Below are 16,287 nucleotides of genomic sequence, written 5' to 3'. Positions count from 1 at the left end.
CACGATCTTGGGAAGGCGATGGTCCTCCATTCTGGAGACGTGACCCATCCAGCGCAGCTGGATCTTCAGCAGCGTGGACTCGATGCTGTCGACCTCTGCCATCTCGAGTACTTCGACGTTAGGGGTGTAAGCGCTCCAATGGATGTTGAGGATGGAGCGGAGACAACGCTGGTGGAAGCGTTCTAGGAGCCGTAGGTGGTGCCGGTAGAGGACCCATGATTCTATTTAGTGTTTCCTTAACTTTTTGTTCAGTCAATGGTCTATCCAAATTATCTTTATCTAGCTCTTAATCCAGGCAGTAATATTTGTGACAAATAATTTTCTATATTAGTATGGTCCTGTAATGATTCTGAAGTATTTTTCAAAAAATTTTCTAAAAGTTTCATTTTTTTTTTGATGTTTAAATGCCACCTTCTTATTATCTCGTTGTATTGCATTAATTGTTCTCTAGGCTTGTTCTGCCTTTAATTGTCAAGCTAAGACTTTATGAGATCTCTCACCAAATTCATCACATTTTTGTTTAGATCTAAGGATAATTTTTTCTGTTCTATATGTCACATGATGCCGTAGGGAATGACATGCAATCTTGTGACTCCCATTGGATTTATAAAATAGCACCCACTTAGCAAACTTTTTGAAAAAAATAAAATATTTTAAAATGAATATAAAATACTCAACTAACTTTTAAGTATGTCACTGAAGAAAAAAAAAACTTCTGAGCTGACTCCAACTACAAAATCTGAAGAGAAGAAGAAAAAGAAGCTGGGCCTACCTCGAGTTGAAGCAGGTTGCAGAATTACCATTGGTATCTACCAGTGAAGATCCATGTAAGGGACCATTCTCTGGAGCCCTCTTCGTGTTGAGTTGCAAAGATGGTGCTGGGAGGAACAACTAAAAGTGCTACACGCATGCACAGTGAAGTAGAATATCAGACTAAGAAAAAAATTCAAAAAGGTTTAAAAGGACAGTCCGGCATCTCAACTTCAGAGCACGAAGAAGACCCAAGCCCAGTAGAAGAAGCATCAGAAGAGTATGAAAGTGAACAAGACATCTTGAGTTCAGAAGATGAACAGACTGGAGGAGAGAGAAAAATTATTAAGAAGGAAATAAGTAAGATTGAAATCAAAATTGATGAATTTCAATTTAAAATTAATTTGATTTTGGAAAATAATTTAAATTTGTGAAATGGGTCTATAAATAAAGTTTTAGAAGAATTTAAACATGTTAAAGAAGAACTGACAGTTAAAGTAGATAATGCTTTGAGAATTATGAACAATGCTACACAGAGAGTGAATAAGTTGGAAAATAAAGTTAAAAATGTTCAAGATGATGTGCAACGTGTTGAAGAAAGATCTAATGTATGTGAAGATCCGATGACTGGTTTAATGTTGACGCATGAAAAATTGACGGATAAAGTTGAAATTATGAAGCATTACAGTAGAAGAAATAATGTTAAAATAGTGGGAGTATCTGAAGGTAAAGAAGGAGATGGTGTGATTTGTTTATTCCAAGAATGGAATCCAAAGATATTCGGAGAAGAACATTTGGAAGATAAGAGCTTAATTGAGAGAGGCCTCAGTGCTTTAAGACTGATCCAGGGACCCCAGTCTATCCGGGTTAAATTTTTGAATGATCAGGATAGAGAGAGACTTCTGGGTTTGGCTATGAAAAGGGCTAAGGAACGTAGTCGTTGAACTATGAAGGAGACAATTTTTTCTTTTATCCAGATCTGAATTAAGCTTTGCTAAAGAGGAGAAAAGAAGTTAACCCTGTTTAAAAAAAAAGTTCTATGCAATAAGGGTTATAGATTTGTATCACATTATCCTGATACTTTGAAAAATTTTGTACCAATTCAGCAGAATGTTTCCTTGTTCAAGCTGAAGGTTATGTTTAAAACTTGCCTGAAGTGCATTCAGTAGAGGCACTGATTTGCTACAATGAATTTGTTATATTGATTTTCTTGCTGGTTTTATTTTTTTTAATCTATTTTTTTTGATAGATAAAAGAATTGAAATGAGACTTTTTGGTGGTTGACTTTTTGAAATGTCTTTTTTTAGGAGATGGAATTGATATTTTGGTTAATTAAGTCTTATTCCTGCAGGGCTCGGGATGTGTTGGGTTGATTTCTGGCAGTTGCATGTGTTTTCGTGGTGTTACCATGACCCGTAAAATGGAGGGAGGTCATGCTCTGTTAGTTTTGTTTTTCATTTTATCTTTTTTTTCTCTCTAGTACTTAAATGTTACTTTTTTAATTGGATTACTCAGGACCAAATTATCTTATGGGAATTCTTCCTGGATGGGAGAGATGAAAAGGGATTTTTAAAAATAATAAAACATGAATCAAACAATTAAGATTATGTTTTAATATTAATGGGATTAACAGGTCAAAAAACAAGAAAGAAAATATTGTTTTATATTAAGAAATTAGGCGTGGATATAGCTTTTTTACAAGAAAAAGAACACCTAAAATTGAAAAGAGATTGGGCAGATCAAGTAATTTTTTCTTCATTTAACTCTAAAGCTAAGGGAGCAGCAAATTTATTTTGAAAAAGTTTACCAATTAAAGTTCAGAATGTTGCTATGCACCCTGCAGATAGGTATATAATGGTAAATAGTCAAATATTTTCTGAAATGTGGACTTTTATGCACCAAATTTAGATGAAAAATTTATACATTTTTTTTTAATTTGGCAGGTGCATATGAAAATGTTTTGATAGAAGGTGATTTTAATTTTTTTTAAAATCCTATATTAGGTAGATTCTTCAAAAATAATGGTTAAGTTTAATGCAGCTAAAAGAATGTTACATTTAATGAAGGATTTAAATTTAATGAATATAAGGAGAAAAAACATGCTAGAGATAAGGATTATTCTTTTATTCTAATAGATTTGATTCATATTCCAGAATTGATTTAGTTTTACTTTCAATCCAACATCACCTCACATTTGTCCACATTAAATTCCATCTGCCATTTTTTTGGCCTATTCTCCCAGTTGGACCAGATCCCTCTGCAAGCTTTGAAAACCTTCCACGCTGTCCATAATGCCTCCAATCTTAATGTCATCAGCAAAATGGCTAATCCAATTTCCCACATTATCATCCAGATCATTGATATAGACAACAAGCAACAATAGTCCCAACATGGATCCCTGAGTTGCACCACTAGTCACAGGCCTCCAGTCTGAATTAAAAAGGTGGACAAGGGGGAAGGAGAGGAGGGAGGAAGGAGCAGGGAAAGGACCATTGGCTAACAGCCAAGTGGCCATAGGGGAATAATGGTGGAAAGGCAGCAGAGAAAAAACTGAGAACTGATAGCTCTCTGATTGGAGAGTGAAGAGGTTGGAAACTGGAAGAAAGGAGACAGAGAAATATGGAAAGAGAGAGATTGAAGAGGCGCATCACAGAAACTGGAGTTGAAGTTAATGCCATCTGGTTTGAGATTGGAATATTTAAGTGTTGTTCTTCCAATTTGAGGGGTAGCCTCAGTTTGGGGTTTGACAGTGCATGGGGCCAATGCATTTCTGTATGGGAGTGGGGTGTTGAATTGTAATGGTTGGTCACTGGAAGGTCCCCATTATTGCAGGCGACAGAGCAAAGGGGCTCAATGAAGCGATCTCCCATTCTGCATCCATTCCTCTAAATGCTCCACATCAGACACAATATCACTGGGTCTCCACTCAGCTCTGGATCACCTCAAACACAGCAACTCGTACATTCGGCTGCTCTTCATCAACTACAGGCCAGCCTTAACACCATTATTCCCTCAGTGTTGGTCTAGAAACTCTAAACCCTAGGCCTCTGCACCCCCAGTCTGCAACTGGGTCCTTGACTTCCTTATCAGAAGATTACAGTCAGTACAAATTGGAAACAACATCTCCTCCTCACTGACGGTCAACATAGGCTGCTATACTCACTATAAACCCATGAATGTGTGGCCAGGCACAATGCCAGTGCTATCTACAAATTTGTTGATGACACCACCGTTGTCAGAAAAAATCACAAGCAGCAATGAGGAAGCAAAAAGGAGGGAGTTAGATCAGCTTATTCAGAGGTGTCACACCGACAAATGTACTCAATGTTAGCAAAACTAAGGAAATAATTGTAGACTTCAAGAGAGAACATGAACCAGTCCTCATCAAGGGCTCAGTAGTGGAGAGGATCAACAACTACAAATTTCTGTGTGTCAACATCTCCAAGGATCTGTCAATGCAATCATGAAGGCAGCTCGCCAGTGGCTATACTTTGTGAGATGTTTGAGAAGATTTAGTTTCTCACCAAAGATTCTTGAAAACATCTCCAGGTTTACCGTGGAGAACATTCTGGCTGGTTGCATCACTGTCTAGTATGGAAGTGTCAAGGCTCAGGACAAGAAAAATCTCCAGAGGGTTGTTAACTTAGCCTGCGACATCACCTGCACCAGACTTCACTCCATCAAGAACATTGACATGTGGCGGTGTCTTAAGAAAGCAGCCTCTCTCTTCAAGACCCCCACCACCCAGGCCATGACCTCTTCACTCTACTGCCATCAGGATAAATGTACAGGAGCCTAAAGACGAGCACTCAGTGACACAAGGACAGTTTCTTCCCCTCAGTCATCAGATTCCTGAATGATTAATGAACCAAGGACACTGGGTTACTTTGACTTTTGGTGCACTATTTTTATTTATTTTTGTAAGATGGTTTATATGAATGTTTTCACTATGACGCTGCTTCAAAACAGTGACTTGTTCATGACAATAAATTCTGATTCCAATCCTAATTTAAAACCTTTGCTCCTGTTTATCCAATTTTAATTCTGAGTAAATATTACGACTGCCCCTCCTTCCATCCACTCAGCTTTGTTGTCTAAATGCACACCCAGGATCATCCCTCACCTCTAGCTGAATTTGCTACGTACAAGGTTAAAAAGATTTATTGGATTTATGAGATTTTGTGAGATCACCCCCACAAAATATGGGGACACAGAAAAGATTCTCAAGGATGTTATGGGGACTGCAGGGTTTGAGTTACAAGCAGAGGCTGGATAGGTTAAGAGTGGTATATTAGATAAGGTGAATGGTCAAAGTCTTCTTCCACCTGGGTAGAGGTTCAGGTTTAAGGTGAATGGGGAATGATTTTAAAGGGACTAGAGTTGCAAAATTTTTCACATTATTGTCATGTAAAACTACATTTAGAATGTAACATACATGAAATTCTTTAACCTTGTCTACCATAAGGAAGACAAAGAGCCACTACTTCATCAAGCACCCTTCACAGAAATGATGCCCCAGTGAGGATTGAACTTGCAGTCCCTGATTTACAAAGCCAGTGCTCTAACCACTGAGCTATCAAAGTATACATGGTACAAACTGACAGAGGAGGCTTACAGATTGGGGACTATCATATAGTTCAAAAGACATTTAGAATGGTAAACTGAATTAGTTCAATTCAAAACCATGGACAAGTTATACAAAAAGATCAATTGCGCTGAATGAAAATGATTCTATGATTTAACTGAACAGCTTTTTCAAGGCAGTAACATGATGATCTCCTTTCATGTGGGAATTTCCTATTATTCTATGAATTTTCCCTTCCTCTTACAATCTTTAATCTTTCATCTTCCTTTCATCTACTCATGTCCTGCCATCTTGTTAATTGATAATTCACTTTCATCCTCAGATTTTCAAAATGAATTATGCAACAAAAAGAAAAACTTCTGCCTGTTTGGCTCTCTCTCGATGACGGTATCATCTCTTCACTAATCCAACAGACAGATGGTCTGGTCTTGGACTTTTCCCAAGCCATTGAACAGAGACCATTGCAAGGTGAACAAGGATGGAGAACAAGGGACTGGCCAGATGGACCATGAGTCATTTATATTTACAGTATAATCCTTGACGCCTTTCACAATGCCCTCTGTTTGTTCAAGAAGGATGCAATAGATGATCTGCACCTCATTAAGGGGATATCGTAACAAAAAGGTCAATGAGCAAGAGTGCTGAAGAAATAATTTGCCCCATTTTCTTGTGTGGCGATCATTCTTTGCCAGTTCATCAAACACAAGTTCCTCTGTTTTTAAACAATTAGATTAAACACTGCAAACTAGAAATGGAGATCACATGGTACCTGTTTTCAAAACAATCGATATTTTGATATTCCCCAGAGTCGATTCCATAGGTACAATTGGATTAAGCACTTCCAGGCATAATCGAAAGACACACAGGAGGCTGCAGGGGCTGGAATCTGAAGCTAGACACCATCTCCTGGGGGAACCCAGTGGGCCAAGCAGCATCAGTGGGAGAAAAAGTACTGTATAGTTGATATTTCAAGCCTAAACCTTTTTATTGAGACTGGGGAAATGCAGAAGAGAAGCTGGTGTAAAGAGGACAGGATGGGATGGGTGGGACCAGGGCCCCATATGGGACTGGTGAACCAGGTAGAAGTGAAACGTGACAGGCAGGGGCAGAAGAGCGGGGTCCAATGCAAATTCAAGGAAGAAAACCTCATATTCTGCCTGGACAGCAAACAGCCCAATGGTATGAACATAGAATTTTCACGCAACGAGCCCTTTTCTGTGTCCATCTGTTTTTCACCTTCCCCCTCTTCTTCCCCACTCAGCACCCATTCATTCTCACCACCCCCCCTCTTTGGTTTCATCACCCTTCCACCCCCATTTTCCTGCTGAATTCTTAAACCCTCGACCCTCTCCTTCATTCTATTAAAAGAAATCAATTTCCGTGCTTCAAAAACATCTATCTTCTTAATTCCCTGACATTGCCAAATCTTTAAAAATATATTTCCCATAGAAAACAGAATCAATCTATTCTGAAACAATGGTGTTTTTCCAGACAATAATCCTCTTCTCCCAATTTCTTTGTCAACCTTATTCCAAAGTTCAATTCAATGCTTCAATATGGGAGTCTCCCTATTAATTGTTAACAACCTTAAATTCCATTTATAAATAAAACCTTGTGGGTTTGGTTCCCCTAAGTTCTCTATATACCCAAGCTGGAATTTTATTTAAATCATACATTACATTAACAAAATGCAACTGGGCAGCTTCATAATAACAAAGACCCCTTAATTACAGGACTTATGAATTCTTTCCCATTAAAGGCACAAAATATTCAATAGCATTTACAGATAAAGAAAGCCACTCCAAATGAATTCCAAATGTCATTCTCCACTTTGCAGCTGCTAGATTGAAGATAGAACTGAGGGGGAACATTTTCTCATCAGAGGGTGACATGTTTCTGGAATGGGCTTGCCAAAGGATGCCATAAAAGCAGGAACATTTTCATTGTTTGGACAGATATCTGGATAGGGAGGGCTTAGCATGATATCGGCCAAATGGGACTAAACCCAGAGTGCCAATTTGGCGATATAACTGTATGCACTGGCTGGCCCACCCTCCGGGTGTCTCCCTGTCTTAGCTCCTCCTTTAGTCCTGTCCATGTGACCCTGGGCCATAAAGGTTGAATCCCCTCTCCTTCCCGCTCATTTTCCTCACCTGGACCTGGGCCAGCAGTCTCTAGCTCAATAAAGCCTATTGTTCCCCTCAGTCATCTGCCTGCATCATTATTGGGGGTACCGATAGCACCAAACAGCCAACTTGGTCAACGTGCATGAGATGGTCTGGATCGGACTCCATGACTTGTGACGTTAATTAGCAATGAAGAAGTGGAGAAAAGCCTCAGTGCACCATTATCTTTGTAAACAGCAAGTGTTGTTTGTTCAATCATCCCACCTACTGTAACCTTAATAATAAATGTTAAAATTTCAGAATCCTTTCACCAGTTTAATAAAATACTTTGGAACATAATAACTTCAAAAAAATTGCAGTTATTACAAAGTGAATGTACTCTGCTCCATATATGTAGCAAAGGTAAAGATACATCATCGACGTTTCGGGCTTGAGCCCTTCATCAAAGTATGAGAAAATGCGAGCAGGCATCCAAACAAAAAAGTTGGTGGGGGGGGTGAGGGGAGGAAAGTGGGGTGGCAAAGGGCAGGAGATGATAGGTGGAGAAAAGAGGGAGGGGACAGCAGCAAAGAGGGGGGTATGGCAGGGTGGGTGGAAGAACTGGAAAGACAGGAAAATGGGGAGGGGAAGGAAAAGGCGAGCAGGTTGCTTTCTCCATCTATCATCTCCTGCATTTGCCACCCCATTCCCCCCACTCTTTTGACTGGATACCTGTGGCATTTTCTCATACTTTGATGAAGGGCTCAAGCCCAAAGTGTCAGTGATGTATCTTTATCTTTGTTACATAAAGGACATGTTTTGACCTGCTGAGCTTCTCCAGTATTGTGTGTGTGTCTTTTTTTTAAACTTCAACCACGGTGTCTACAGATTTTTGCGATTTTTATCGATTCTATAGCTGCTTCATCAGACTAAAATCTATATGAACAATACGGTACTTGTGTCTTTTTCTATTCCTTTCCTGAAGGGTCTGTGTTATTATACTCTAATCATCAAACCAAATGAAAATTGAATTCCCATGGTTGTCTAAAGAATGGAATATGGAGGGCTCTGTTCATTTGCTCTTTTTTGCCTTAATTCAGAGTGATCCAAAAGCTACATGTAGAACTATATATTTAAGATCATTAATAAGGATGGTGATTTATCTCTTACCAGATGAAAATTGTGTTGTTTGTTTTCAAACCTAATCCTTAATTTATTTTTGAATCATAAGGTATAAATTCAATTGGAAATTCTTGCTTAATTCCAATCATCTGCCTTTGCAAGGATTAAAAATTAATAGGTTGATTTAAGATCATTGTGCTTTTGTTGTTTAAGGAGAAAGTTCTCAAGGAACTGAATAGGTAATGAATGCATAAAAATCCCTTACCAATCCCCTCCTCACCCAAGCCCCATCTTTCACTACATCAGTAAAAAAAGAATGACTCTTTCTTTAGGTAATGAAGTTCTCCACGTTCCACTGCTAAAATGTCAGGAAATCCTGAGCAGGCATAGCACTCAATGACATTTGTCCTATTTCCTGTCATACAACTTCTGCTCTAATTCATCTGTTTTTAGCCAATGAAGCCAAACAACAGCAACTCACCTTCTGACTGGCACTTCACAGCCCTCAGGAGTCAACACTGAATTTAACAATTTCAGATCAATTCATGTTTCAATTTGTGTCAGATCTAGCCTGTCTTGATGAATGATCAATTTGTAACATTAACATTCTATCTCCACAGATGCTCCCCAACCGGTTTGTTTCCAGTATTCAAATACAGTGTACATTTTAGACTTCAAGCCACTTCAAGGCTTTTTATCAAAATTTCAACCTTATTGGCTTCTTTTGGAACCTGATCAACTCTCTGGTGGGGTGGGTGGCGGTGGAATTTTACATGAATGTCTGAAGAAACTCTCACTTTGCCCTACAATAATCTACAATTCTGCTCAACCCAGTTACAAGCTTTCAAAGATCTCGACATTCTAAGCTGTTAAAAGAAAAATTCATTCAGTCAAAAATAACTTACAAAAGGAACTACTACACAACATTTGCAGTCAATCTACGAGCTACAGAATTGTTTTCATGCAGATCACCACCATACTCCCCATAGACCTCACCACCTACGAACAACATTGAATTCTGCACAGCTCAGAAACTCAAGGTTCCTTTTTGGTCATATACGTCAATATACAACATTTGTTTACTTTCCTTTGTCCATAAAGGCACACAAAGAGCTTTCACTGGTGCCCCTAACAATAAGAGAAAGAGAAGCAAAAAAAAAGTTCTTTTCAGAGATGCCGAACGTCCACGGATCCCACCACCTCCTCCGATGCCACTGCCTCCTGCACTCCTGTGACCTCCGCAGCCACTCAGCATCCTGCTTTTTCCAGCGGTGAACCCAGAATCTAGATATTCATCACCATCCTCTGCTCTTGATATGATCAAGTGGCTGTTAATGCCCAAGGCCTTTTGCGAGCCCTGTTCACCCTTGGCACCCTCTCCTATCCCAGTCCTGATACCTGGCTCCCAGACTAGCAGCTGAAAAAGAGGTTCAGGCTGGGTGATGAACCTCCTGATCAGGTAGAATAGTAGGTGTTGGGCTCATGAGGTCATTGCAGAGGTATTTAGGGAAGGGTCAGGTATCACATTAGGACAGCAAGTTTGACACAGACCCAATGTGGGGAAAGATGGAACCGATGATGGACAGAGATATCCAGGGCCAGATGCTCTGAGGAACATCCCCATCATGGAACTGGAGGAAATTTAAAATGCCTGCATGATGTAGAGACAGTAACAGAGAAACACACAGACTCCAGATGTTGGAATCTCGAGCAACCAATGAGCTGCTGGAGGGACTCAACGGGTCAAGCAGAACCTGCAGGGAGAAATGGTCAGTCAATATTTCGGTTGGGACACTTTAAAAAGACTAAAGTAGGAAAGGGTGATATCATCAAGATTCATTACTATTGTCATGTTATAAAACAGAAAATGTGAAGTAACATGAAATTTCCTTCCTTTAGGCTGCAGACAAAAAGTCACCATTAGTATTGTCCATCATCCCTTACAGAAAGGAGAAAGAGAGTCTCTACAGTCATTGAGTGTCCCGTGGATTAGCCTCCTGCACTCTCCCAGCTTCTGCAACTGCACAGATCCTGGTTCTATCTCACCTCCAGGTCCAAACCTTCATACGATCAGGAGCCCTTCTTACCCTCGGCACCCTCTTGAATCCCAGTTTCGATATTTGGTTCCCATGAGCCAGTCTCCAGCAGCCCACAGCCTGTGTGGGTCTTTCAGCCGCTGAACCTCTCACTGGTCCGTTGCCGCGGTCGCTGTCATTTCTCTCCATGGAAGCTGCCTGACTTGTCATGTCCCTTCAGCTTCTCAATGCTTGCTCCTTTAACAGAGATTCTGGGGGAAACTGCATCACTGGTATTAGGAAACGGTCAAAAAATTACATTGTGCACCTTGGCTGATGAGAAGGCCGAAAGTGTCAGAAACACTCTGCAGTGAACTGGAATTCACTGTCTATGTGTTGTTCAGATGGCTGGCTCCTCCCTTGGCTCCACCCTCACCTACCCCAATATAAACCCTGGAGGATTATTGTGTCTACCGGCCATTGATTGTAAGCTATTAAAAGCGTGTTTGTACTCCTCGCGTCTCTGAGTGCAATCAGTCACACTACAATTTTAATAGCTTAACTTTGAAGCAGGATGGAAGCCCTGTTGAAGCCATGCATGCTCCAGGTCGACCCTCATTTTCTGAGGCCCTGGAGGAATTCACCTACTGCCTGGAGTGCTTCCAGTACTACCTTACAGCCTCACAAGACATCTTCAGCTCTGATAGTCTCTGGAGATCTGCACTTCTCTCTCGAGTTGGCTAAAGTAGGAAAGGGTGGCTCCAAGGGGTTCGCTGTCATCAGAGACTGTGCTACTTATGAGTCAGCTATAGAAGCCTTGAAGGTCCACTACATGAGGCCCCAGAACGATGCTTTAGTGAGCAATATATCTTTTCTTTTTCTTTGGCTTGGCTTCGCGGATGAAGATTTATGGAGGGGTAATGTCCATGTCAGCTGCAGGCTCGTTTGTGGCTGACAAGTCCGATGCGGGACAGGCAGGCACGGTTGCAGCAGTTGCAGGGGAAAATTGTAGGTTGGGGTTGGGTGTTGGGTTTTTCCTCCTTTGTCTTTTGCCAGTGAGGTGGGCTCTGCGGTCTTCTTCAAAGGAGGTTGCTGCCCGCCGAACTGTGAGGCGCCAAGATGCACGGTTTGAGGTGATATCAGTCCACTGGCGGTGGTCAATGTGGCAGGCACCAAGAGATTTCTTTAGGCAGTCCTTGTACCTCTTCTTTGGTGCACCTCTGTCACGGTGGCCAGTGGAGAGCTCGCCATATAACACGATCTTGGGAAGGCGATGGTCCTCCATTCTGGAGACGTGACCTACCCAGCGCAGTTGGATCTTCAGCAGCGTGAATTCAATGCTGTCGGCCTCTGCCATCTCGAGTACTTCGATGTTAGGGATGAAGTCACTCCAATGAATGTTAAGGATGGAGCGGAGACAATGCTGGTGGAAGCGTTCTAGGAGCCGTAGGTGATGCAGAAACCACGAGCTTCTTCCCAGACAACTAGATTAACATTATAACTCACCATTCAAAGACACTTTAAACAGGTTGACAGGAGCATTAACACTTACAGATCCAAAAGAACCTGTCAATGTGGTGGCTCCATTCATAAACATTTTCCCAGGCAAAAACACCTGTCTACCAGTTTCAAAGGTGTAGGTTTCACATTCCAGTATCAGGGTTGGGTGGATGTGAATGGCGACAAGTCTGGTATGCCATTAGTTGGGGCTGGGGTAATATGCCATAGCTCTGGTACATCGTGGGTGATGATAGGTGAGGGAGGGGGGTGCGGGATTATAAAAAAATTAAGAGACAGGGTACTGATACTGATAATGGAAGATCAGCCATTATCTAAATAAATGGTGGTGCTGGCTCAATGGGCCGAATGACCTGATCCAGCACCTATTGTCTACTGTCAGGTGCCAACAAAGTTTCCTTTCCTTTGTGTGTCTTAAAAATTCAATCAATTCTCCAGACTAATGATTAGGATGTGATAATTAAAAATTTAAACCACATGTACACGAGACACGAATGTTTGAGATTTATTAAAAGCAAACCCTCTAGACTGGTGGTTCTCAACCTTTTCCTTTCCACTCACATACCACTTTAAGTAATCCCTATGCTATAGGTGGTCTCTGATTAGTAAGGGATTACATAAGGTGGTATATGGGTGGAAGGAAAAAGTTTGAAAACCACTGTTTTAATCATACCTTATTGACTCGTTATGTGCACAGTTTCAGAACTCCAAAGGAAATGGACCAATGACAAATTTTCTCAAGCAAACTATTTCAGTAACAATTGGGTCAAGAGCAGTGATTCTCAACCTTTCCTTCCCACTCACATCCCACCTTAAGCAATCCCTTACTAATCACAGAGCACCGATGGCATGGGAATTATTTAAAGTGGGATGTGAGTGGAAATAAAAAGGTTGAGAACCACTGCTCTAGATATTGCCTCAACTGTTTTTATTAAACTTTAACATTATCAATTGTACACATGGGTAACTGACGTCAATGACTTATATTTCTTAAGAGAGAAAACAATGACAAATGTTAACAAGGAATTATAATATGCCTCAAACAAATTCAAAGAGATACACTTACCAACTTATAAGAGATATATGGCCAAACAATGCCTTACATACTGCACCATTTCACTGTGATCTTTGAGTGAGATTCAATATTAACTAATGGGACATTGTCTACCTGAACTTGATATGTCTCATTCCTGCTAGCGTAATTTGTACGCTCTATGTTCTGCTTTGTTTTTTTCTAACTTGACAGCACGGACTGACTATCATAGGAGCATGGAGAGGATCAAATAGGATTAGCTCAGGTTTAATGTTCATGAATATTTGATGATCACTGAATATGCAATGGGCATGTTTCCATGCTGAGTGAAACACAAAAGTCTGCAACCGCTGTGATTGTAGTAAAAACACAGCAAAATGCTGGAGGAACTCAGTCGGTCTTTCAGGCCCGAGACGTCAGCAATATATATCTTTGTCTCCTATAGATGCTGAAAAGACCGGCTGAGTTCCTCCAGCATTTTGCTGTGTTTTTACATGCTTCCATGCTGGATGACCCGACAACTATGACTCTTGGTCAGAGTGGCATGGTACTGTAACATAGCACCAGGAACAGGATGCAGCATGTAAAGTGCATCAGAAAAGACAACTCCATGAATAGGTATCACATTTCATCAAGCCTCTGTTTAACTTTGTGCCTCTCAGCAGAGCGTAATAGGAACAGCACACTGGTGATGTACAGGCACAAAAAGCAGTAATATGGTTGGCAAATTATTGTCGAACAGAATATTGAAACTGAATTGCCTGCACTTTCTTCAGAAGGTAATTCCTCTTGTCTCTCTGTTGATCAGTCTCGCACAAGTCCAGCAGAGAGCTCTCCTGTAATGTTAATTTCTCCATACAGATCTGCATTACATTGGAATTCCCCACCAATGCTGTCAGCAGGCAACCACTTCTGCTGGTAGCCTGGACTTCCAAAATCCAGTGGTGCCTTTCAATCTCAGGCTATCCCAGGCCACGCCATGGATATCCCAGGCTCCCAGATTACATCGGAGCAGCCTGCAAACCAAGTCGTGACCTGGCTCACAAAACAGCCGGCGAACGCAGCGATCTTGAGGGTCCCACATGGACCAAAGGCTGTTGCCCTGTGTGTGACCTCCCGCATGGTGGGAAACAGCAGGCAATGGCAGGAATGGCAGCCACTCGGAGGCCGGTGCTGTGATGACGACAATCCTGTCGTCAGAGGCAAGGAGTGAACATAACAGAGCTGGCAGAACAATAAAATCAGTCTTCGACCTCGACTCAACTGCATCCACACTACAACATAATTGTTTTATTTTGGCTTCCACTATTTTACATTCATTCCACAGGATCATTTCTTCTTCTGTTATTTATTAATAAAAATTTAGACATACAGCACATTATCTGGCCCATGAGACCATGCCGCCCAATTACATCCAATTAACCTACAAACCCGTACACTTTGAAAGGTGGCAGGTAACCAGAGCCCTTGGTAAAAACGCACACAGACACAGAGAACATACAAACTCCTTACAAACAGGGCCTGTTACAGCATTGCGCTAACTGCCTCACTAACCATGCCGCATCTAAATTTAAATTTTTTAAATTTAAATTTAAATTCTGTTCTAGAGTCTGAATCAGCACCTCACCATGTGCTAAAAGCACTGTTTCTTGGCATTGTACCAGGAACAGGAATCAGAGGCGCATCAAACTGTAACCTTCGTTCCAATCGTGACAGTGGTCAATGCTAGCATATTCCTTCAGCCAAATTCTTTTAAAAATACCTCAGATTTAGACGTCATTCCAGATAACATAATATACAATTCTGATCTCAAGAAATTGCCTATCAAATGCAATACTACTTTAAAAATAGCCACAGATTGATTAGTCAATGCTTCCTGGAAACATTGTATAAATTAAAGAGTGATTTATTTCAAGATGTGAGAGATGGGAAAATTGATCTAAAATTATGAACATGGAAGAAACAAAAATTCATCAGTTAATGGCTGTAACCAGTACAAACAGGATGAGCTTGGGGATTAGGATGCAGGAAAGCAGAGTCAGCACGATTAACATAAGAATCTTCTGTGGGACAAGAGCCACCATAAGACTAAGAAAAGGAATGGTAAGGTACAATAGAATGTAGGAAGTTGAGGTAGTCTGGATCAGATAAAGGTCTCCTAGCCCTAGATAGAAGTACCAGGTCCTACATATCTAATTAGCTAACCATACACAGATTTATACATATGAAACTAGCCAACCCTAGATAGAATGAGTCAACTCCGCATACCAAGAGATTGTAGCCCCGAGAATCAGGAAGGTGTGAATAAGGACAATGACATGATGGGACACCCACAGGATACCCCCTGGTCCTCCAAGTATACTGAAACTGCACGTAGGCAGGAAGGATTACCTATGCCAAACCCATCCAGGGGGCAGAAGAATGTAAGGGGGAGGGCACTCTGATACTGAAATTGACTGTATAAAAGTTGGGTGAGCCCCAGTATGTGTGTGTATTCCCAGGGTAAGGGGAAGCACCCAACTTTGCATTGTTGTTGTAATAAATGTTCTTTGTTCTCAATTTTTGTCTCGAGAAATTTCTTTAAAGGTACTTTAATTTCTAACAAAGACTAAGAATTAATTTGGTGTCCTAATCTGAGGAAGGACATTCTTACTGCTGTCAAGTTTATTGTCATCTGATTGTACAAGTACAATCCAATGAAACAGCATTTTCTGGTCCTCAGTGCAAAACATGCAGACACAACCAGATGTAACACAATTATAGACAAACAATACACAGAGGACAGCACACACACACACACACACACACACAACTAACTAAATGAATGCCAAACACCACAAAGAACTTGCCCACATATTGACTGTTGGTGTTCGACGTGATATATTGGTGTGCCTTCCACACAACGAGGTGCTTACCAACAGTCTGAGGATTGGGCTGTGCTCAAGAACTATCTGAAGATCTGATTGCTACAACCTGGCCATTTCAAACAGCTGTTGTCTAGCAAGTCGAGCAAGGTTTTCCCCAACCAGTAGCCCCAGATAAATAATGAAATCTGAAACCTACTGAGAACCAGATCATAGGCATTTAAGTCCTGAGATCCCAAACATTACACAAGGAGCAGGTATGACCTATAGAAAGCCATCTCCATATGAAGAATCT

Source organism: Narcine bancroftii, chromosome 8 (assembly GCF_036971445.1).
Source record: "Narcine bancroftii isolate sNarBan1 chromosome 8, sNarBan1.hap1, whole genome shotgun sequence".
NCBI lineage: Eukaryota > Metazoa > Chordata > Chondrichthyes > Torpediniformes > Narcinidae > Narcine > Narcine bancroftii.
This window is presented reverse-complemented; position numbering follows the sequence as displayed.